Source organism: Atractosteus spatula, chromosome 14 (assembly GCF_055471065.1).
Source record: "Atractosteus spatula isolate fAtrSpa1 chromosome 14, fAtrSpa1.hap1, whole genome shotgun sequence".
NCBI lineage: Eukaryota > Metazoa > Chordata > Actinopteri > Semionotiformes > Lepisosteidae > Atractosteus > Atractosteus spatula.
In genome coordinates, this window is record NC_142719.1 from 17181843 (window position 1) to 17204671 (window position 22829).

The window sequence follows — 22829 nt, forward strand, 5'->3', positions numbered from 1 at the left end:
CTTTCGTTCCAGAGATGCAGCATTTTTTTTTCCAGGGTGTTTCGTCACTCAGTCCCCCCCTACAATGGCAACAAGAGTCATGTGACACCCCAGGACAAGAAGGCGCTATATCTCTAGAACGGAAGCAGCTCAGATGCCATGCTGTTAGTGCTGATTGAGGGCCCCCCCCAGTTAGAGATGTAACGTTCAAGACAGATGCTGAAATATCCACTACTGCTCGTTTTCCCCCACATCTCTACCCCCGTATCAAAAACATGAAAGGTACAGGATTTTTCTTTTGAAAAAAAGAAATACAATCGCAGAATTAGTCTTTTTCCAGAGTGGGAGAGGTGCCTTGCTTGTCTGAGCAGGCTCAGTGATCTGCGCCCCATGAAGCTGAGATCTGCAAAAGAGAGAGTGGGAGAGAGTCTGGGAGCAGACGTCCACTGCAGTAATCATGTCAGGAACAGCTCTGCTGCTACAGGAAGGATCCCCTTTGGGGTTGATCCAGCCTGAGATCCACAGTCCTGGCCTGTCAGCGCCCAGTGCTCTCACAATCAGTGAATGCCGACTGTAAGGTGTGTAGCAGTATACTGAGCAGATAAGCAGTTTGAAAAAGACAATACAGTGCAAAGCGGTGAATGGTTATTTAGCCAGTCGTCAGGAATGATCGGATGAGAAGCTTGGACAGTCTTTGAGAATCAGTGAGGACAAATCAGTGAGGACAAAATAATTTGCTTAACCTAGATTGTAGATCTGCCCTCCAAGTAGGGACAGCCTGATCCACATCTGCATGAAACTGAAATCTAAAATCTTCTCAGTGCTGAAAAACATCATTGCAAAAATGCCAAACAAATCTGATACAATAACAATATATATTGCGTAATCTGCGTGCTGGTGATTTGTAATATTTGCTCACGCACTCACTGGACAAAAAATAGGAAATGCCACCAAAGAACACGTGAGGTCTCTACCAGGATGAGGATGTGTTCAGTGAGATTGTGGTGTATGTGCAGCCCAAGGCAATCCCATTCTTTCGTCTTGCAGCTGGCGTCTTGGGCTGAGGCTGTGATGAAGATGGTAGCACTGTTAATTCCAGCACTTCCACAAGTTTTCACCAGGACTGTGATCTGCAGGACTTGTTCTGACCAGCCATTTTCTAACCACTTTGTCCAGTGCAGAGTCTGGGGCTGGAGCCCATCCCAGCAACAGGAGGTTGCAATCAGGATACGCCCTGGATGCATCGTAAGGTGCACACAGACACACCAGCCGGTTATCCCAGATTCCAGTTAACTTACCAGCTTGTCTTTGGAGTGTGGGGGGAAACCAGACCAGCTGGAGGACACTCCCATGAACACAGGGAGAACATACAAACTCCACACAGATAGTGTCCCAGGTCCAGAATTGAACCCAGGGCCCCAGCATTGTGCCTCCATGCAACCCGGCCAGGGTGCAAGATGAAAAGTCTGCTTCCTGCTCCTGAAGCCCAACCACTCATTGTCTGTGGCTAAGAGAGAGTTTATTTGACTGGGAGAGGGGAGGGGGGGCAATGTTTTTATAAGCGAGACTGCTTTAATCGGTAAATCAATTTTTAATGTGCTAAGCATTGTTTCACACCTCCAGGTCATTACCAAAAAAGGTACTGCTTCATGCTGGTAGAAAAAGACGCAGGCAGACTTGAGGAGCCAGCCGATGTGCTGTGTTTCTGGGTAACCATGCATGGTGTTCTGTTTCACTCTGTGGGACATTGTGTATACACAGAATGACCCATCCTATTGACATCTCACACATTAATCTGCCTGCCCAGGTAAACTGTGTGACACTCTGGAGAACCGCAGAGCACTTTAAAACAAGAGAAATGAAGGTTTTACAAAGACAGTTGTTTAAGATCAGTGTTTATTGCTGCTCAACAGCAACCACTTGTCCCAGCAGTCGCTCCTTTTCCTTCTGAAGCATCTGATTAAAATCCCTTAGACTAAACATTCCCAAGCAGGCCCCAATCTATCTTGCAATCCAGCATGTTTCTGGCACGTGAAGCCCATTACACTCAGAGCCGTGCTTGTGTCACAGAGTGGCTCACAGTGGCTATTCCCAGAGACGGAGACAACCCCTTCCCCCTTTCCTCCCGCAGTCCAAAAGCATACTGGTTAGCTAATTGGCTTCTGTGCAAACTGGCCCTGGTGTGAGTGTGTTTGTGTCTGTGTGTGCCCTGCAATGGACTGGTGCCTTGTCAAGGGGGTACCCTGCCTTGCACCCGATGCTTGGTGGGACAGGCTCCTGCTTACCTGTAACCATGAATTGGAAGAAATGGTTAGAAACTGGGCTCAGTAAGAAGTAAAAGAGCATCTGAAATGTGAATGAAACCCTGTGTGACCTCCGGCAGTCAAAAGGGTAGGTAAGCAAAGCGGGCTGGCTCAGCCCTGCGTTTCTAAATGGTTCTCAATAAAAACACCATCAGATGCATACCACAGAAGCATTCTGTTCCAGTGCCTCTAGTAATATTTTGGTTTAAAATAAGCAAGTCTAATTATTACCAAGATTTCCCTGAAGAGCTGTGGCGAAGCAGCAGCAGAAAATATGGAAAATGGATTAACATGTAATTGTACTTCCGAAAAAAAAAAAACAATGCTTGAACTACAACAATGTGACTGTTTCGTTATAGCCTCAGCAAATCTTAAAATTCTGAACACACTACAGGCCCCTTACAAACGATTACTCTAGTATATCATGGCAGAAGTGGAGAAGAGTGTAAGAAAGGTCAGTAACTTGGAAGTAACAGAATGAAGATTTTGACACACCTTCCCATGTTGTGGGAAAAACAGTGCGCAGATCTGACAGAGTTAACAGCCAGGCTGCCCCCACTGCAAGATGACCCCTGTGCACGCATCAGATGTTTGTGATCCAAACCAAGAAAGCTCTTCCCGATACAGAAGAGGCATCCCTGTCATCTATCCATCCTCTTTCCTTAGCTGCACAGAGGAACGGGGAAAAGATCCAGGTGAGAACGCTGTGCTATAGATAAACTGGGAATGGGAAAGCGGAAACTCTCATCACCTGGTGCTAAACACATGGAGGCTCGGCCTATAGCCAGAGGACATTCTTCAATGCTTTCAACCACCCTGGCTCGTAGAAGCCAGGCGGCTCCCTGAAAGAAAACAGTGTCTGGTTTGCTGACATGACCAAGCTGCTTGTTCCACACTCCCACAACCATTTTTGTAAAAAAAAAAAAAAAAAACACCTCCTGTTCTCACTTTTAAAAGGTACTTGCCCATAGTTCCCACTTGTGTTCTGTGATTTGAGATTTCACTGTCGTTTCGGAAGAAGTCGCTTAGGCCGACATCACATTTCTGATCCTCATGGCAAGCTGGATCACGGTTTATTCAGTGCCCGTAGGTTTGTCCCAAGGGGACTTCACTTCCCATCGGAAAACTATGACATGAACTCCTAATATATCTGGACCAGCTCAAAATGTTTCATTCATCAGCTCAAACAGAGAACAACAATGTTAGAGACGGACGTGCACATACAAGGATAAGAGCAGCTTTTTCAGGAGTTTTTTTTGCTAGAAAGACATAGCAGTCTGCAGCTTTTTCTCAGAGCTCACTGGATTTAGTACAAATGAACAGCCTTGAGTCCAGCAAGACATCTGAACAGCTCAGTCCTTGCCCTCACCTTAGTCCTCACGCTAAACCCAGAACATGAAACCTTCTGGTTTTGCTTCAGGAACCAATAAGTTATACTAGGAGGAAAAACATCCCGCTCTGCCTCCTTCATTTTAAGTCAGTTTTTTAGGCTGGCAAGAGTCAAGTATTTGGTGTTAAATTCTGGTGCTGAGTAAATTTCCCAAATCCCTGGAATCAGTGGAGGTGAACAGGAGAGTCAGATTAATCGACCAGGCAGTAGTATGTATGAATGGGTAGTCTGTCACCCCATCACCACCAAATAGGGAGTTAAAGAACCATGTAAGGAATTTTAGCAGTAACTCAGCTCCTGTAAAGGAAATCTGGTGAAGACATTCATCCCTGGAGCTCTTCCGAACGCTTCCTGAAACTGCCTGTTCTTCCCAGGTCTCACCAACGATGAACATCGATCTGTATCCCTTTTCATCCCCTGTAGGGCTTTCTCAGATCCCATGTCTGCACTGTGCTGCACAGGCATGCAAGCCAGCCCAGAACGAAAGCTGTACACGAGATTTTAACCCTCTGTCGAATACAACGTAGGCAGCAGTCTCCTTGCCTGCACAAACAACCTTTGCAAGCAAGAACATAAGATCGTGAGAAATTACTTCAAGAATGAAGAGACCATTCGGCTCGTCACACTTGTTTGGCTCGTAGAAGCCAGGCGACTCCCCGAAAGAAAACAGTGTCTGGTTTGCTGACATGACTAAGTTGCTTGTTCCACACTCCCACAACCATTTTTGTAAAAAAAAAAACACCTCCTGTTCTCAGTTTTAAAAGGTACTTGCCCATAGTTCCCATTCGTGTTCTGTGATTTGAGATTTCGCTGTCGTTTCGGAAGAAGTCGCTTGGGCCAACGATGTCGGTGACTGATGTTGAGGATTTCACTCACTGGATTCGGGTGCCCTCATGGTCTTCTCCGTTCAGGGTTAAAAAGGTTCACTTCCTTTACCTTGTCACAGCAGAACATTCCTTTAAACCTACGAATGTGCCCTGGCTCTTCTTTTTTGAACTGATTCCAGATCAGCAATGTCTTGCTTGCAACGTGGTGTTGAAACTTTATAATTTCGACATCACCATGAGCTTATCTGCAGATACACAGGAGAGCAACTCACTAGGTCACCTGGCGTTAGAGTGTTCCACATGTGCGTTACCTTTGATGCATGAAGAGCCCTTATAGAGGACACAGCTGCTTCCCACACAACCCATAAAAAAATACCTCTTATCAGGGGATATCTGTGGAGGACCAAGGTGGATCCTAGACCCAGTACATATTTCTGCAACTGTCAAGAGTTTTGGAGCCAAGATACAGTAGCTCCATGGGCAAAAGCATTGTTTTTGAATGCTCAAATGATTTCAGGAGATTTCAGGTTCAAATCCCACCCTTGGCTTTTTAAAATTTATCTGGTACTCCCAGCTGCCAAATCTATTCAACAATATACAGTATACTGTGGGATCCACGATGGCACAGTGGTTAACATTACTGCCTCGCAGCAGTGGGGTCCTGGGGTGATGTCTGTGTGAAGTCTTTATGTTCTACTTGTGTACGTGTGGGTTTCCTCCAGGTGCTCCAGTTTCTTCCCACAGTCCAAAAACATACTGGTGGGTTAATGGGTTTCTGGGAGAATTGCCCCTGGTGTGAGCGTGTTTCTATCTGTCTGTGCCCTGTGATAGATGGTCACCCTTACCAGGGCATACCCTGCCTTGCGCCCGCTACTTGCCAGGATAGACTCCCTCTCAATCTTGAATTGGATGAAGTGGATAGAAAATTGATGGATGGATAGCAAGAATTGTCCAGTTCACAGATTAGAGCTATGCCAAAGAATGAAAAAAGGACTACACACAAAAAACGCACAATGATTAAAGATCCATTTCCATGTGTTGTCTGGTATTAAACATCTAGTATCATGGACATCACAACACATCTTCATGGTATGAAGGCTTCTATGGGTAAAATTGAACCACGATCACAGGATGGACGGATTTTCAAGGGTTGTAGATTGCACCACAAGCATCATGATTATTGTGGGTTGTTTGGGCAACTTTGAGGGGAAAAAAAACTCACCCAGGACCTGTTTGGTCACACGCTGACCCCACCTTCTACACACAACAGTCAAGCAATGACGCTCACAGCGCAGGATACCCCAATGGAAAGCGAACATCACCCGAGTGCCACTCCTTCCCGAAAGGAGAAGATGGCGAATGTGAGCACAGAACACGCATTTTCTCCTTTAAAAATACGCGCTGCCTTCAAGCCATAGTTATAATTTAGGGTTGGATCCTGTTTTAGCTGCTGTCAAAATAACAAAAAAAAGAAAGCGTGGATCCGGCCGAGTGTGTGTTTTTGTGGCAAGGGTGGGCAGTTATCCATCTTTTGATCCCTCTCTTTCCACAAACCGAATCCCTCCCTAGGGGGGTCGACAAAATGGCATGTATTTCTTTCATAAACAAAAGGCCCCGACTGCAATAAGAGCTACACGATTACCAGAAAAAAAGAGGAATTCGGAAGAGATTTACATTATCTTCCCGAGGAAAGTTTGAAAATAGATTACGTTTGTTTTTTTCTTTATTGCACAATAAAATCTTACTGTGGCTGTTCAGCTAACTGTAACTTTAAGTGGGTGTTCTGTTTAATAAAACTGCTGCGATCACATAAAAAAAATGCTTTTGGAGCGCACGTTTGGGTTTTAATGCGATCTGAATAGTATGTCAAACACCCAAGCCAGCTTGGCGTCAGTTTTAGTATTTTTTACATATCTTTAACAACCGATTGAAAGTAACAGCACTTCTGAAATGCTGATAATAACAGGGCTCAAGTCCGTGACCCCCATTTGTTTTGGATATAGATATTCTGAGCAGACCATTAAACCCACTGACATTTTGGAACAGGGCTTTGGGGGTGAATGAAAACCGGCCATCAGTGTTGAGTTTGTTGAGATCTTTTCAGTTAGTCACGCCAAAGATGTGACTGCAGCCGCCGTTGTACATGTAATCAAAACGTCTTCGGCTCCAATTTAAAAACCAACCCCATAACAAAGGGAAAAAAACTGATCCGGGATTACATCTGTTTGTACTTTCACTTCTCTTTATCAGTTCATGGTTTCGTGTGCCCGTTTTAAACTTTGACCTCAGACGGGCGATCGGCATATAGTCGGCCTGGAGCTCATTAGGCTCAAGCTGGAAACCCCCTCTTGTTTGTGCGAGGGCGAAGGATGGGATTTGCAAAGGAGAGGGGGGTGAGTCATTGATGGGAGGGGGAGGCCGCACCGATGGAAGGGTAAACTGTTCGTGCACATCTCCCCCCGCCCCCAACGAAATCTGGATCTGGAACTCATTACTGAACGGAGGCTGCCAATACCGGGGAGTACTGCGCTCTCTGAAGTCTGACTTTTCTCACTGCAGCTCCGGGAGAGAAAACAAAAACTGCCTGGAAATCGACCAAAGCAAAGAATAACATTCTTCCTTCTAAAACTGTTTTTTTTTTTGGAGGGAAAAGGTTGGGGGAGAGGGGGCCAGTTTTGTGTCCAGCGTGAGGGGAGTAGGAAACACTTCCAACTCCTTCAACACTTTTTTGTTTTCTGCAAAACTTACATATGTATGCCTGTACAGTGGCATTTAACTTTTAATAACAGGCAAAACATTCAAATAAAATAATAATCGTAACGCACTGAGCTAGTGAAAGTGTAACGGCTCCAGTGGCCTGTGATGTCATTGTTCGCGTGTGATATCCATAGAAAAATAATGCCGACGCCACTTCCTTTCGACTTGCTATTTAAACGCCCCTTCTTACATAATTGTAGGTGTCACTTGACCTCAAACCACGTTGTGGACACAAGAGAACAAATTAGTCTACAGCCGTTTTATTTTAATAGGAACAACACTTGTGTGCTCGAGACGGCCTCCCAGTCTCAACCCATTTTCGGAGCCACAGCGCAGCGAAGCTGCTTTAACTTGGGCCGAAATAGCACACGAACCTCATCTGCGCTCTGTGTACTGGGACGAATTTCATATTCCTCTCCCGAAGAACCGACATTGAAGAGCAGCAATGCGGTCATTTAACTGAATTCACTGATTTAACTAAATGAACTCATTTCATCCTTAGGCCCTGATACATCGCAAGTTCCGACCCTTCGCAAACTTCCGACTCCTCCGGCTGGGGAAGAGGTTCGGGGTAGGACCCGAGCTCGTATCAGCTGCCCACTAGGCGAGCGTGTTGAACGCTGCGCTCAAACTCTTGACTGACAAGCGCCAGCTCGCTCAGACTGCAGTGCATCGGTCCCGGGAAATGCGGACATAGCTGAGAATTGTTTTGCTTTTTTGTTGTTTGCGTTTCCCAGAAATCGATTGTGGGGGGGGGGGGGGGGGAGAAACAGAATGAATGGCATTGCTTATCGAACAATGCCAGCGGTCCAGAGCTCGTGGGTCTTTACAATGTCATGCAAAGAAAGGACGATTTAAAAAAACACTACTACAACAAAAACACTACTAGAACAAAACAATGGTGAGAAGTGGCTTAGCTGCCCCCCTTCCCCGATCCCCAGCTGGTAGACAAAACCACAGACAAACCAGGAGTCCTACACAAAAAGAGCAAACGTATGAAATGATTAAACGCGCCTTTGCGTGTACAAACAGAGCCTTTCAGCAGGCCCATTAGATCAGCACACCTATTTCTGTCCGGGGGATTCTCTTCCAAGCAATTCTTACTCGCAAGATACACAAGTACAAAGGGACAGTATGGGTTTGATCCAAGTCAACAGGTTCTCCATTAACTTTCGCCTGGAATGAGCTTCCTTTAAAATGAACTAGATTAGGGGTGAAAAGTGTTCCTTTGTTTCTGAAGCTCCCCTTTAGACCATCTTTGAGCCCCCCCCCCCCAGTCTGCAAATCACTGGAGCATCATGGGATGACAAGGTCTTCATGGTGTAATAGTTAGTATTCTCGGCTCTGGAAGATTTCAGGTTCAAATCCAGGGTGGGACACAGCTGCTGTGCCCCTGAACAAAACACTGCGCTCAGACTGCTCCGGTAAAGGTCCCGCTGTATAAACGGGTACTTTCACGGCGGTCATCGTGGTTTAGGAGAATTTGTTTCCAACTGACTTCGGCAACTATAAACAAAAATTTGGCGTTAGCAGATTATTTTCGGGGCTTTTATCACTATTGGACCAAAACCCGAAAATGCCTGCTGAGGAAAGGACAGAGGAGGGGGAGCGAACTTTGGGGAGGGGAGATACTGGATACTGGAATCCACAGACCTGCGGCTGATTGGACATCTGTCTGATAGGAGCCACAGAAAGGAAGCTGCATGATTATCAGAGCCAGAGGCAGTGACAGTTGGCCTGCAGTTAAACCGTAAACCACTGTGTTTTTAATTACTTAATGCCTTCATCTAAAGTGACATGCATTTGTACCCTTTTACACAACAGGGCATTTAACCCAGGTATGCAGTGTGAAGGACCATGTGTAAATACACTACTTCAGTGTGTCCCCTAGGATTTAACCTCCCAGATACCAGCGCCAAGCCCAGGCCATTACTCCATTTTTATTGCCCTCACAAGTTAAACAACTTACATTTGAGTTGTTTACAACTTACAACCACACCTGAAGAAGGCTCCACGGCCGAAACGTTGTGTTCTCTTTCTTCTTTTTTTCAGCATGGAATAAACCTATTACTTGTTCCTTTGCAGCCTACGCATGCTGACGCAGCTACCCACCTGAACTACTACAACTTACATTTGAGATTTGCTCTACAGTTGTTTTTAATAATTGCTCACTTTAATATTTGCATAGCATTTTACATCTCAAAGCACTTCAAATGCATGAGAGGACTTGCTGCATCTACCAATGAAAGGCTGCAATCAGCCCCACAGCACAGCAGATCGGGTGCAGAACTGAGCAATTCCTTCACCAGTTGAGTTCAGGGCAAAATGTTACTTTTCTAGCTGTATTGAACGAGCCTCAGGTGAAAATTAGCCAGGACACCATGGATAGTAGGCCAGCTCTCATGAACAGTGCCACAGGGATCTTTAATGAGCAAGTAGTCAGGACCTCACAGTGTCTGCTAAACTGGGCCTAAGCTCTGGAAATTCTGCTCAAGAATTAGAAGCGCCACCTACTGGTCGACTTACAGCAGCATTCCTTAGATGTCTCTCATCCCAACACTGAGCAGGCCCAGCCTTGCTCAGATGTGATCAGATGAGATCAGGCTGCAAAGCTGGTTACTCTGTTGCTATTTGAAAGAATGCATGCTGTTGCCCCTCCTATGGGAGCAGGTTTCATAGGTATCCATTAAATCGCCACTGTCTAAAGGCGTGGAACAAGTTAAAATTGTCATAAAATACTGTTACATGTTGAAACAAGGGCATAAAACGCCTTTTGTCTAGCTGTCTTTTGGCTCTGCGATGCAGATGTTTGATTTTTCACTTAGCTTTCTGGAGTACAATACTGTTCTTGTTCAAGCCTTTTTCCAATGGATCCTTATTAATTAATGTGATCATCAACACCTGCTCAGTTAAGCAATCGAGAATCAATTTGGGGACTTTCCAGCAGTGCAGCTAACAAAGGCATTCACTGTGTCTACTGCGTGTCTACTGGTTTTTATTCCAGCTTGACCCTTAATCACCAGTGCTAGTAACAAATGTACTTCAACATTTTTTCTTCTACGCTCAGTTCTTGGTTTCAACAATACCCAATTTAAAGTGCATTATTTCCAACAGCTTCAGAATGCAGCCTTTCCTCAACATGCCAATAACTGGCTTCCCTGCGATTAAACAGCTCCTAACATCGGCTGAGGATGAACAGCCACAGGTGGGAATGACACTGTATCAGACAGTTGGCACAGGAAAATTTATCGGGTGACTGACGGCAGCTGCTGATTCCATACAGCATTCTGGGAAATGTGGTTTAGGCAAGGATCTTCACCTTGTCCGAATCTACTCCTCTGGCACAGTATTAACTTAAAAGACCTTAGGTAATTAAGTAAGTAACGCAGCTGAAGGACCTGCCTGGACCGGAAAAGAGGAGGTCGTATACCCTCTTTATGCATCAGTCGCATGATCATATACGGACAGGTGCCGCTTCCACCATCTTTTTTTGAGGTCAGGGTTTAGGACTCTAGGCTTGGCGTTTGCCAGTCTGTGATCATGCTGCTTGGCCACTTGGGCCTGTGAGGTGGCACAGATGTTGGCTCCAAGTGGCTCTGAAGAGAACGAGTTTTTTAAAAAAACCTCCTGCTTTGCATCCCGTTTTCATACACACGTCCGTTTGCATATTACACGAGACCTGTGCAACTGTCACCTTCAAGAAACAAAGCTTTTGGCGCACGGCTTAGGAAATTTCCTGGCACAATGAAATGACATTGAAAAGCACAGTGCAGCATTGTATCGAGATGTGCAGCCAGCTTAGGTGCGCAAGAGTTTAGGTACAAATGGCACATCCTGGCTTCAGATTACACTGGAAAGCACAACAGTATAATAGGATATCAACCAAAATGCTACGCTGTGTTACACCTGAAAGGCGAATCCTGCTCTGGGGGCTAGAGGTTTAGTACACTCCCAGTGGCCCTTTTACACTTGAGTGGAAAAGTTCACAACTCTGGGGCCTGGAGGGCAAGGAGGAGACGAGTTAATCTTTACGGCAAAATGATTTTAAACAAAAGAAGACTTGAGGACAGCCCCCCTCCCCCTCTCCTGCCCATTCTCCTTGTCAGAGCAATCTTGTCTGTCAACAGTGTTAACCTCTAAAGTGCCGAACATTTCACACCTGAGCCCGCAAGCCTTAAACACAAGGCTTGGTCAGGGTGGGCGCTACAGTACACTAGTTTCCTTCTGTTATTTTCAATTATCATCATTATAATTAGTTGATTAATAAAAATGGTATGGTTGTCAGTGCTGCTGTCAGATTCTGGGTTAGAGTTTGGCCTATGGATCCTTCTGTGAGGTGTTTGCATGTTCTCCCTGGGGGCCTTGTGTGGTTTCCCCAGGTGCTCCAGTTTCTTCCCATTGTCCAAAGTCATACAGCATACATTACAACTATGTTAACTGATGTCCCTAAATTGCACCCTGTATGTGTGTGAGTGCCCTGCAATGAACTGGTATCCTGTCCAAAGGGTATCCGGACTGGACAGAGGGACACAGTACCTGCTGTGGCTGCTGGTGTCCCTAAAGGACTGTGGAGCAAGAGGAACACTCTCATCCCGCACAACACAGAGGGGGAGCGAGGGAGCTGGAGGAGGGGATCCTGGTGAACCTCAGAGGCAGAATGGAGCGCAACAAAGCCAGATGGGGTTTCTCCATGGCAAAGGAGCACTGGAAAGGACAGTGGGCTCTGTACAGTTTCAGAGCCAGGACAGGTTTTAAAGCCATGCAAGGGATCCCACCCAGGAGGCTTGGAGGGACTCTGTTGTGCAAATCCAGCCTTAATCCTGATGGATCGATTGATAATGGAAGGTCACTTTTTTAAGACCTTTTTAAATTGTTAGAGATGTTATGTTAGAGTTCTACTCTTTTGTATGAACTGTTTACATTGTAGAAATAAAGTTTTTTTTCTCTTTAAAAAAAAACCTGCCCTTTGCCCACAGTCTGCTGGGTCTGGTTCCAGTTCACCACAACTCTCGTGTTAGAATAAGGGGGTCATTGAAAATGAATGGATTTCTTGGATTTTAAATATCCTTTTTAATTAGAGCAAAGACCAACAGGCTGTGGCGACACGCAGAGAGGAAGTTATTAGTAATTTTACAAGGTGCTAAGTTTTTTTATCTAATTTTTTTTTCAGCAAGTGTTTTGAAGCGCAGTTTGAAGTGAGTAGTGAGGAGCCCGGCTGACTCACAACAGCAGGCTCTAAAAGAGATCCCCACAATCTGGAACAGGGAAACATTCCTCTGCGCTGAAGCCACAGCAGAGAGCCGCTAAATGGAAATTGCAAATAAAACTTCCTTTTCAGTCATGGGTGCTTCCTCAACAGCTACAGACACATTTCCAAGAAATATTAAATGCAATAAATTACCATATCTATGGTGGCACTTGCAGTAGCAGACGTGTTTAAAACCCTAACTGGAATCAGCACGGATATCCCAGAGGGCTACTTCAGGACTACTGAAGGAAACTAGGGTACGAGGACAAAGGTAAAAACCAAGTGCGGTTGTGGAGGTGTGGCACAAACTGCCCTGTTGGGATGCAGAAACAGATTTCCTTACATCTATATACAGTGGTGTGAAAAAGTGTTTGCCCCCTTCCTGATTTCTTATTTTTTTGCATGTTTGTCACACTGAAATGTTTCAGATCATCAAACAAATTGAAATATTAGACAAAGATAACACAAGTAAACACAAAATGCAGTTTTTAAATGAAGGTTTTTATTATTAAGGGAAAAAAAATCCAAACCTACATGGCCCTGTGTGAAAAAGTGATTGCCCCCCCCCTGTTAAAACATAAATCAACTGTGGTTTATCACATCTTTGGAAAGCTGAGTTCAATTTCTCTAGCCACACCCAGGCCTGATTACTGCCACACCTGTTCTCAATCAAAAAATCACTTAAATAGGACCTGTCTGACAAAGTGAAGTAGACCAAAAGATCCTCAAAAGCTAGACATCATGCTGTGATCCAAACAAATGAAAAACAGAGTAATTGAGATTTATCAGTCTGGAAAAGGTTATAAAGCCATTTCTAAAGCTTTGGGACTCCAACCAACCACAGTGAGAGCCATTATCCACAAATGGCGAAAACATGGAACAGTGGTGAACCTTCCCAGGAGTGGCCGGCCGACCAAAATTACCCCAAGAGCGCAGTGACGACTCATCCAAGAGGTCAGAAAAAACCCCACAACAACATCCAAAGAACTGCAGGCTTCACTTGCCTCAGTTAAGGTCAGTGTTCATGACTCCACCATAAGAAAGCGACTGGGCAAAAATGGCCTGCATGGCAGAGTTCCAAGACGAAAACCACTGCTGAGCAAAAAGAACATAAAGGCTCGTCTCAGTTTTGCCAGAAAACATCTTGATGATCCCCAAGACTTTTGGGAAAATACTCTGTGGACTGACGAGACAAAAGTTGAACTTTTTGGAAGGTGTGTGTCCCATTACATCTGGCGTAAAAGTAACACAGCACTTCAGAAAAGGAACATCATACCAACAGTAAAATATGGTGGTGGTAGTGTGATGGTCTGGGGCTGTTTTGCTGCTTCAGGACCTGGAAGACTTGCTGTGGTAAATGAAACCATGAATTCTGCTGTCCACCAAATAATCCTGAAGGAGAATGTCCGGCCATCTGTTCGTGACCTCAAGGTAAGGCGCACTTGGGTTCTGCAGCAGGACAATGATCCAAAACACACCAGCAAGTCCACCTCTGAATGGCTTAAGAAAAACAAAATGAAGACTTTGGAGTGGCCTAGTCAAAGTCCTGACCTGAATCCGGTTGAGATGTTGTGGCATGACCTTAAAAAAAGAGGTTAAGGCTCGAAAACCCTCCAATGTGGCTGAATTACAACAATTCTGCAAAGATGAGTGGGCCAAAATTCCTCTAAAGCGCTGTAAAAGACTCATTGCCAGTTATCGCAAATGCTTGATTGCAGTTGTTGCTGCTAAGGGTGGCCCAACCAGTTATTAGATTTAGGGGGCAATCACTTTTTCATACAGGGCCATGTAGGTTTGGATTTTTTTTTTCCCTTAATAATAAAAACCTTCATTTAAAAACTGCATTTTGTGTTTACTTGTGTTATCCTTGTCTAATATTTCAATTTGTTTGATGATCTGAAACATTTCAGTGTGACAAACATGCAAAAAAAAATAAGAAATCAGGAAGGGGGCAAACACTTTTTCACACCACTGTATATATGTATCAAAAAACAGCTGGATGAGATCCTTAGATTTCGCTATAATGTAATTGGAATTACAGTAGGTCTTAGCAATCGAATAAGTAATATGGGTTGAATGACCTTCTCGCATTCATAACCTTTTTTGATATTTAATTGAGGCCCCCTGTACGTCAAATGCTTATCAATCCCTTGGATTAAGGAGTGTTAAACAAATTCAAGCAGTTTTTATTCTTATTAATATTTACAATAGAGGTCAGCACGGTGGCATAGTGGTTAGTGGTTCTGCCTTTGTAGAGCTGGGGCCCTGGGTTCAATTCAGGACCTGGAGTGCTGTCTGTGTGGAGTTTGCATGTTCTCCCTGGGTTTGCATGGGTTTCCTCTGGGTACTCCGGTTACCTCCCACAGTCCAAAGACATACTGGTAGGTTAAATGGTTTCTGGGAAATAAGGCCCAGGTGTAAGTGTGTTCATGTCTGCCCTGCGATGGACTGGTGTCCCATCTAGGGAGTAATAATAATAATAATAATAAACTTTATTTTATATAGCGCCTTTAAAGGTGGCTTCTCAAAGCGCTTTACAGGATGACAATAACAATAAATAAGAAGACTACAACAATAAATAACAAGATTTCACAAGATAGGAGACAATTATAATTACAACAATACAACAATAACAATAGAGGAGACCGTGGAAGGTGGTATTAAGAAGAGCAGAGGGGTGAAGAATGGAACCAGTTAAGTAAAGGCTTTTCTGAAGAAGAAGTACCCTGCTTCATGCCCGTTGCTTGCCGGGATAGACTCCAGCCCCTCTGTGACTCTGAATCAAATTCAAATTTGGATATTTGCATTTGTTGGCAAAGTACACACACGCATGATGTCTCCCTCTCCACCTGCTCCTCCCCCCCCCCCCCAACTCTAGTTGCCAGCTCTCCGATTCCTGCCGTCGACTGAGGAAGGAAGGCTGGCTTGAAACTCCTCTCACACAAGCGCCTGCATATTGCCATGTTTCCAACTCATCTCAAACAGGGTTTCAGGATCTGACACAGTCAGCTACGCACAGCTGTCTTGGAAAAGCACCTTTCAGATCTTAGTGCCGATTGGAAGAGGAGATACCTTCATTCTTATTGGAACCGCTGAGATTTTCCCTGTTTGGTAAGAGGAGCACAACATACTTAGCCCGTGCCTGAGTTTAATTACGAGACGAAGCAACTGTGTGGGCTAAATATACATATTTTGGCAGCTGACTCGAAGTAGTCTACAGCCATAGCAGGCAAAAACCTATCCTAAAAACAGCCATTACATTATCAAGCAGATATGTCTGGCAAAAATGTTTGTTCAGCTGAATGCTTTCAGAGCTTTCATGACCAAGCCCACACTTCCAGAGAGAGGATGTATCTCAGAGGCCAGACAGCTTAGACAGAACAGCCAGAGAGTCAACGACTTCTTTTGATCATCAGCCTCCTGGGACACCAACGGTGCTACAGCCACTGTGAACCGAGAACAAAATCAGGAAGATGTGGAGGATATAGCTGTTTAATGAACTCCTGATTAGACAATGCACTTGGACAGTAACTTGCGGGCATGTAAGCGGGATCGCTCATCTGTACTGGAATGGCAATGCTCGTGCCGACATTTCCCCGCAATTTCATTTCTTTCCTGTTGTACTTTACTCGGCTTTAACGTACGACGGCGTGAGCTGCTGGTTTGACTTCTGAGGAAATGGTTATACAGTGTAAGGCAGCGATGATAAATATCCATCCATCCATTTTCTAACAGCTTCTTCCACTTTAGGGTCTAGGGGAAACCTGAGCCTAATCTGGCAAGCAATGGGCACAAGGCAGGATACACCCTGGACAGGGTACACAGTCACAAACACAGACAGGCACACACTCACATCAGGGCCAATTTTCCCAGAAGCCAATTTACCAACCAGTATGTCTTTGAACTGTGGGAGGAAATCGTAGCACCCGGAGGAAACCCACACAAACACAGGGAGAACATGCAAACTCCACACAGACAGCACCCCAGGTCCAGGATTGAACCTAGGTTTGCAGCACTGCATTGCACTTAAATGCTTCCCCCATCTCATTTCATATCTTACTGCTTCAGGACATCTTTTAAGGTGCTGCTGGTAATAAGACATGATCAATGTAAAAAATTTCAAGGAATAAAGAACAGCTATTGCACCCACAAGCACATCATACATCCAAGCTGCTTTGAATTCTGCTCAGTGCAGATTTGCTATCAACTCAGATAAACTGGAGTGGAAATTTACTACTCCATCAGGTGGCACAAAACAAAAAAACGTCCACGTTTTCTAAGTTATTTTTTTGTTTTTCCGATTTTATCCAGGTCATGATTTTGGTGGCATCCGGCATGATTTTATTCTTCCTTTAACTCCACTGCTTGTACTCCAGGTCAACAGTTCCCTTTCCATTCAAAGAGAGCCATCAGACAACAACCTACCCCCCATCCCTAGGGGGAGAATACTCCACATTTACAACAGCATCACCAATAGGAGAGTCAGCAGCATGACACCCTATCTCAGCCCCCCTCCCCTGAGGGAGGTATAACTACAGATCAAGACAGATACAAATTCCTGCTGAACTGAGCCTGCCCAGGTCTGGGCATTGGAAACACCAGATCTTATGATCTTCTTTCCAGCCAAGTTACTCCACTGAATCCTTAATCAAACCAAGGCCGATTTGCTCCATTAGACCTTCACTTCCTATTATTCAGTTCTTGACCATCTGGAGGCTGGTGTGAACTACCCCCATAATAATAATAATAATTGCTTACACTTATATAGCGCTTTTCTGGACACTCCACTCAAAGTGCTTTACAGGTAATGGGGACTCCCCTCCACCACCACCAATGTGCAGCCCCACCTGGATGATGCGACGGCAGCCATAGTGCGCCAGAACGCTCACCACACATCAGCTATTAGTGGGGAGGAGAGCAGAGTAATGAAACCAATTCATAGATGGGGATTATAAGGGCCAATGGGAAATTTGGCCAGGACACTGGGGTTACACCCCTACTCTTTTCAAGAAACGCCCTGGGATTTTTAATGACCACAGAGAGTCAGGACCTCAGTTTTACGTCTCATCCGAAGGATGGCGCCTGTTTACAGTATAGTGTCCCCGTCACTATACTGGGGCATTAGGACCCACATGGACCGCAGGGTGAGCGCCCCCTGCTGGCCCCACTAACACCTCTTCCAGCAGCAACCTTAGTTTTTCCCAGGAGGTCTCCCATCCAGGTACTGACCAGGCTCACACCTGCTTAGCTTCAGTGGGTTGCCAGTTGTGAGTTGCAGGGTGATATGGCTGTTGTTATTATAATGTTATAATAATAACAACAACAATAACAATAATTGTTGTTGTTATGCACATTTCCAAACCCAAGGACACAGAACACAGTAATAAAGAAAAAGAAACGTACAATCAACAGTAAAAGAACAAATAAATAACAGCATACGGGTTCATGCAATTACAATGTGGGGCAATCAGACATTGGTGAGTAGTTACTTTTTATGAGTAGTAGTTTTGAGTTTGTATTTAAAGGGAGTCAAAGAAGGTCTGAGGAAGGGCATTCCGTAACACTGGAGCAGTGACAGGGAAGGCACAGTCAATCAAAAAATGAGATTAAGTCCTGGGATCGAGTGAGCAGGGGACCAGGGGATTCAATTGAAAATAATCTACAAGAAGTGGTGTAAACATGGAGGAGTTCTGAGATGTTTGATGGAGCTAGATTATTTAAAACCTTCAAAGTCAGTTACAAGATCTTATATTGAATTCATTCTGAATAGGTAGGAGGAGATATAGCACTACCTGAATAGTAGTACTAAATATTTTCCTTACTTCTGCCATGTGCTGTGCTGTGAGAAAGATGGGCGATACATGTCACATCATAAGAGACATGGTTGTTGGTGTACCTGCCTCTGGAGCATCACTGAAGGCAGTAGCAGACTTGGCTAATTTGAAAAAATCAGCCAGCCTCAATCGTTTAATGTCTCTGGGTTTCAACACTACCGAGCACATACGGGATCTTCTGGAACACTGTTTTAGGTGCAGCTTCTCCATCTGCAAATGACTAAGAGGTCCCATGTCTCTACGGATATCTGTGACCACCTGGTCAGTGGAATCAGCGACGCAGGCTTGTTGCCACTGGAGCTGAACCCACACTCGCTGCTGGAGGCGTTCTATTCTGTTCTAGAAAAGTGAGGCAAAACGCACAACTTTTTTAATGTAGCTGAAAAAAATCATTTTGAAAAGATCTGATTGAGTCAATCAATAAGTCTGTTAAGGTAGCCAATCAATGAACGGAGGAGTTCGGCTACAATGAAACATCAAAAAACATCCCATTAAACAGACTGAATAAACTCGGAAGCCCGGCTGGCATTTACAGCGCTGTCGTTGGTTCCGCTTGATAGGTTCCTTCGATTCTCATTGCCTTCGGAGAACAGATCCCCCCTGAGTGAGGGGCCAGGAGCTTGCTGGGATGGTCCTCTGTGCAGAGACTATTTGTCACAGGTGATCAGGAGGCCATGGCTCAGTACAGGGAGATGGGCGAGACCGTGTGGACATGCCAGGGCTTGAGCCGCCCACTCACAAAAACAAGGCTGGGTCAGTTCTCTCCAGAAGAGAAGGCGACACGACACTGGGATCAGGCCCCATTGTTATCTCTCCTCAGCGAGAGTTATTAGGCAAAAGGTTTAACAAATAACGGGTGAAAAATGATCACCACATGGCCCCGTGCCATGGAAAACAAAAAAGTTATTTACCTTGGCCTTGTGCCATTTCTGGGAACTTGGCAATTTGAGAAAAAAAAAGCTGGTCTATAATATTTGATGCCACTGGAATTTGTGGCATTCAGATAAGTTTTTCAGTTTTATTTTCATGTCATGGTAGAGTTCAGTCCACCCTGGAGCCTGTCATCTCTGAGAGGTAACTCTCTTAGTCAAATATTACAAGCCTCTCTATTGCTTACAAGGAATCTGCATGTTAATTCCAGAGGTGACCATCACCCTAGCCAGCATCCATATCACTCTGCAACTCACAACTAGCAGCCCACTGAAGCTCAGCAGGTGTTAGCCTGGTCAGTACCTGGATGTGAGATCTCCTGGGAAAAACTAAGGTTGCTGCTGGAAGAGGTGTTAGTGGGGCCAGCAGGGGGCGCTCACCCTGTGGTCCATGTGGGTCCTAATGCCCCAGTATAGTGACGGGGACACTATACTGCAAACAGGCGCCATCCTTCGGATGGGATATAAAACCGAGGTCCTGACTCTCTGTAGTCGTTAGAAATCCAAGGGCGTTTCTCGAAAAGAGTAGGGGTGTAACCCCTGGCCAAAATTTCCCATTGGCCCTTACCAATCATGACCTCCTAATAATCCCCGTCTCTGAATTGGCTTCAGGTGGATGCTGTACATTGGTGGTGGAGGGTAGTACCCATTACCTGTAAAGCGCTTTGAGTGGAGTGTCCAGAAAAGTGCTATATAAGTGTGAGCAATTATTAATTATTATTATTATTATTATCTCAATCCTGACACCTAATTTAAGATTTAACTGAACTCATAAACAAGAGGGAACTGAGTGATTTGTATCAATTAATGTGACACAGGACTATTTTACAACCTGAACTCCCTAGTGTTGAGCGCTATAAAGGATTCATGGCAGTGACCCTCTGCCCCCAGCCCCCCACAATGGATTCTTATTTACTTAAGTCTCAATTTCCTGGTTGGTTTCTAAATGCAACTTGCTGTTGAGGAGGGATGATGTTGCTCACGCTATAAACCTGCCTCCTAAATAACCTAAACAAACTCGCTTGTAGAAATCTGAATAATTCTAAACCATGGACCCTAAGTACCATAAAATGAAAAAAGTAAAATTATCACTTAAATGATATGGAATTCAACTCATGGAAAACAGAGCCTTGAATTCCTGCACTCAGGTAATATCCCACTGGACCAAAACTATACCTATAACTTCAAGGTCTCATTAACAATACAGTACGCTGTTCATTTTTTTTGCTATACTGTTTCAAAATGTAGACTCCTTGCCATGCAAAATGTTCAAAGAAGAGCGATTATAATAATCCCTGGTCTCGAACAAGCACGAGACGGAGCGAGACTCAAGGAACTAATTAAAAGCAGATCATTAGGTGGGAATTTCATTAAGAATCTTCAGATGTTTTGGACAAGATCAATGCAATGGTCCACTCCAATCCAGTCCAACCAGACAAAGATAATAATAATAATAATAATAATAAACTTTATTTTATATAGCGCCTTTAAAGGTGGCTTCTCAAAGCGCTTGATAAGATATGGGGATCGCAAGTGAGGCAGGAAACTCAGAGGAGCTGCCTCAGAGTCTGAGATTTGTTTGCAGAAAGCTTCTTTGCTGGAAACAGCCTATAGCTGGAGACTGAGTAACCAAACAAAGCATGATGGGCCGCATGGCCTCCATTTTTTTTCTTGCTGCTGTTATAGCACACAAAGTTAAGCCCTGCCTTCTGCAACTAGGTGGTATCTTACCTGTTTGCCTATTCTGCCCGCCTCCCCCTGCCCATCTACCCATTAGGACACACCCATCTGATCACAGTGGACTGTGAACAATAAGACAGACAACAAGCTTTTCACTTTCTGCATGAGAGCACAGTGCACCCCACACACATCCTTGTCTACTCCAAGATCTTATTCCAAGGCGGGCGTGACTCAAGGATATCCCCCCACAGACGAGCCTCTGTGTTTCCTGTTTCAGAATTAAAGCCTAAAATCCCCCCTCAGATGTTCCTGGTACTTCAGTCTCGTGTCGTGGGGGTGGGGAACTGGAGGAGAGATGACTTCCCTTCTCTTAACAATGTCAGTGAAACTCCCAAAATAAAACTCAGAAATAGATTGGACTTTGATTCCGTTTCCTCCTCACCCTCAACCCAGCTTTCTAACAGCAACAGCTGCGGCTGGTCAAAAAGCAGCCATCTGCCATCCCCAACAGGACAGTGACTCTTGGAGAAGAGTTGGAAACTCACACCAGTGGTGAACGCATCACAGATATTTCACACGTCGCACCATTTGAACACTCACGGGGAAGAATTGTTATTACAGCTTTACAGATAAATACACAGGATGCAGGAGGACCTTATACTTTTAACACTTTTAATTCTCTTTGGGCTGGGAGCTTTCTGTGCGAAGTCACATGCAATCACAGAGCATCAACTCCAACAAAGCAGCTGGGAATGTGGTTCACTGCAGCCCAAGAAATGCTCAGGCTGGTTTTCAAAAGGGACAAATGAGATACTACATCTGAAAGTGATTTCTAAAACCTCCGGGCACTGAATCGATCTCGTCCCAATCAGTATAAAATGCACAGTGTCTTTTCATAACATTTTAAAAGACCCAATTAAAATAAGTTGATTAATTGAACTCAAGCTTCAAAAATAATAAAAATCACACTTTTTTTTTACCCAGTTTTGAAAGTCAGAATTTGAATGTCAAAATCATGCTGCCTTTATGAAGACTAGACTCCAATGTTCACCCCTATGTGCATTTGCTAACTCTAAACTGAAATCACACTGAAGTGCCAGAGAGTAACGGAGATAAATTCATTTGATGCGTTTTGTGTTGGGGTTGGGGGGGAGGGTAACTGTTCTGTAATTGTGAATGAAACCAGCGATTTACAGCTCAAGCCCCAGATGATATGAACCACACGGTTTGGAAAAACAGACACTAGACTTGCTCCTATCTAAACCGCATGACATCACACCCCCTCCGGAAAAGAACAGTCCTGGAATCCTGAGAAAGCTGAGAGGCAGGACCCATCTAGCTTGTTAGGCTTTTAGTAGCAAACTGTCCAAAGGATCTCAGCCAGCTGTTTCTGAAAAGAAGCCAGGGTATCAGCTTTGACAGCACGCATGGTTGGCTTGTTCCATACTCTCAAACCTCTTGGGGTGAAGAAATGGCTCCGTTTTAATTCCTCTTCCTTTTCGATTTCTTAGTTTTGAACTAACTCAGTTCTTGAACTAAGCCTGATCTTGTCAGATCACAGAAGCTAAGCGAGGCTGATCCTAGTCAGTACAGAGATAGGAGAACTCCAGGGAAATCAATGTTGCTGCTGTTACTGCTACTTGTGGACCAGTAGGTAGCGCTCTTCCCTCTGGGTCAGAATTTCCTGATCTTTCAGATGAGATGTTAAACTAAGATCCTTACTGCTTGACCATTCAAGACACCCTGCAATTGGTTGCAAGAGTAGGTCTGTTATCCCCCGTGTCCTAGCTAAAGTGTGGGTTTATATAATCTGGCCTTAAATCCCTCCTTAAATTGATTGTTGTGGCTGTTTCTCTCTTAATTTCAATGGCTTCCTACAGTA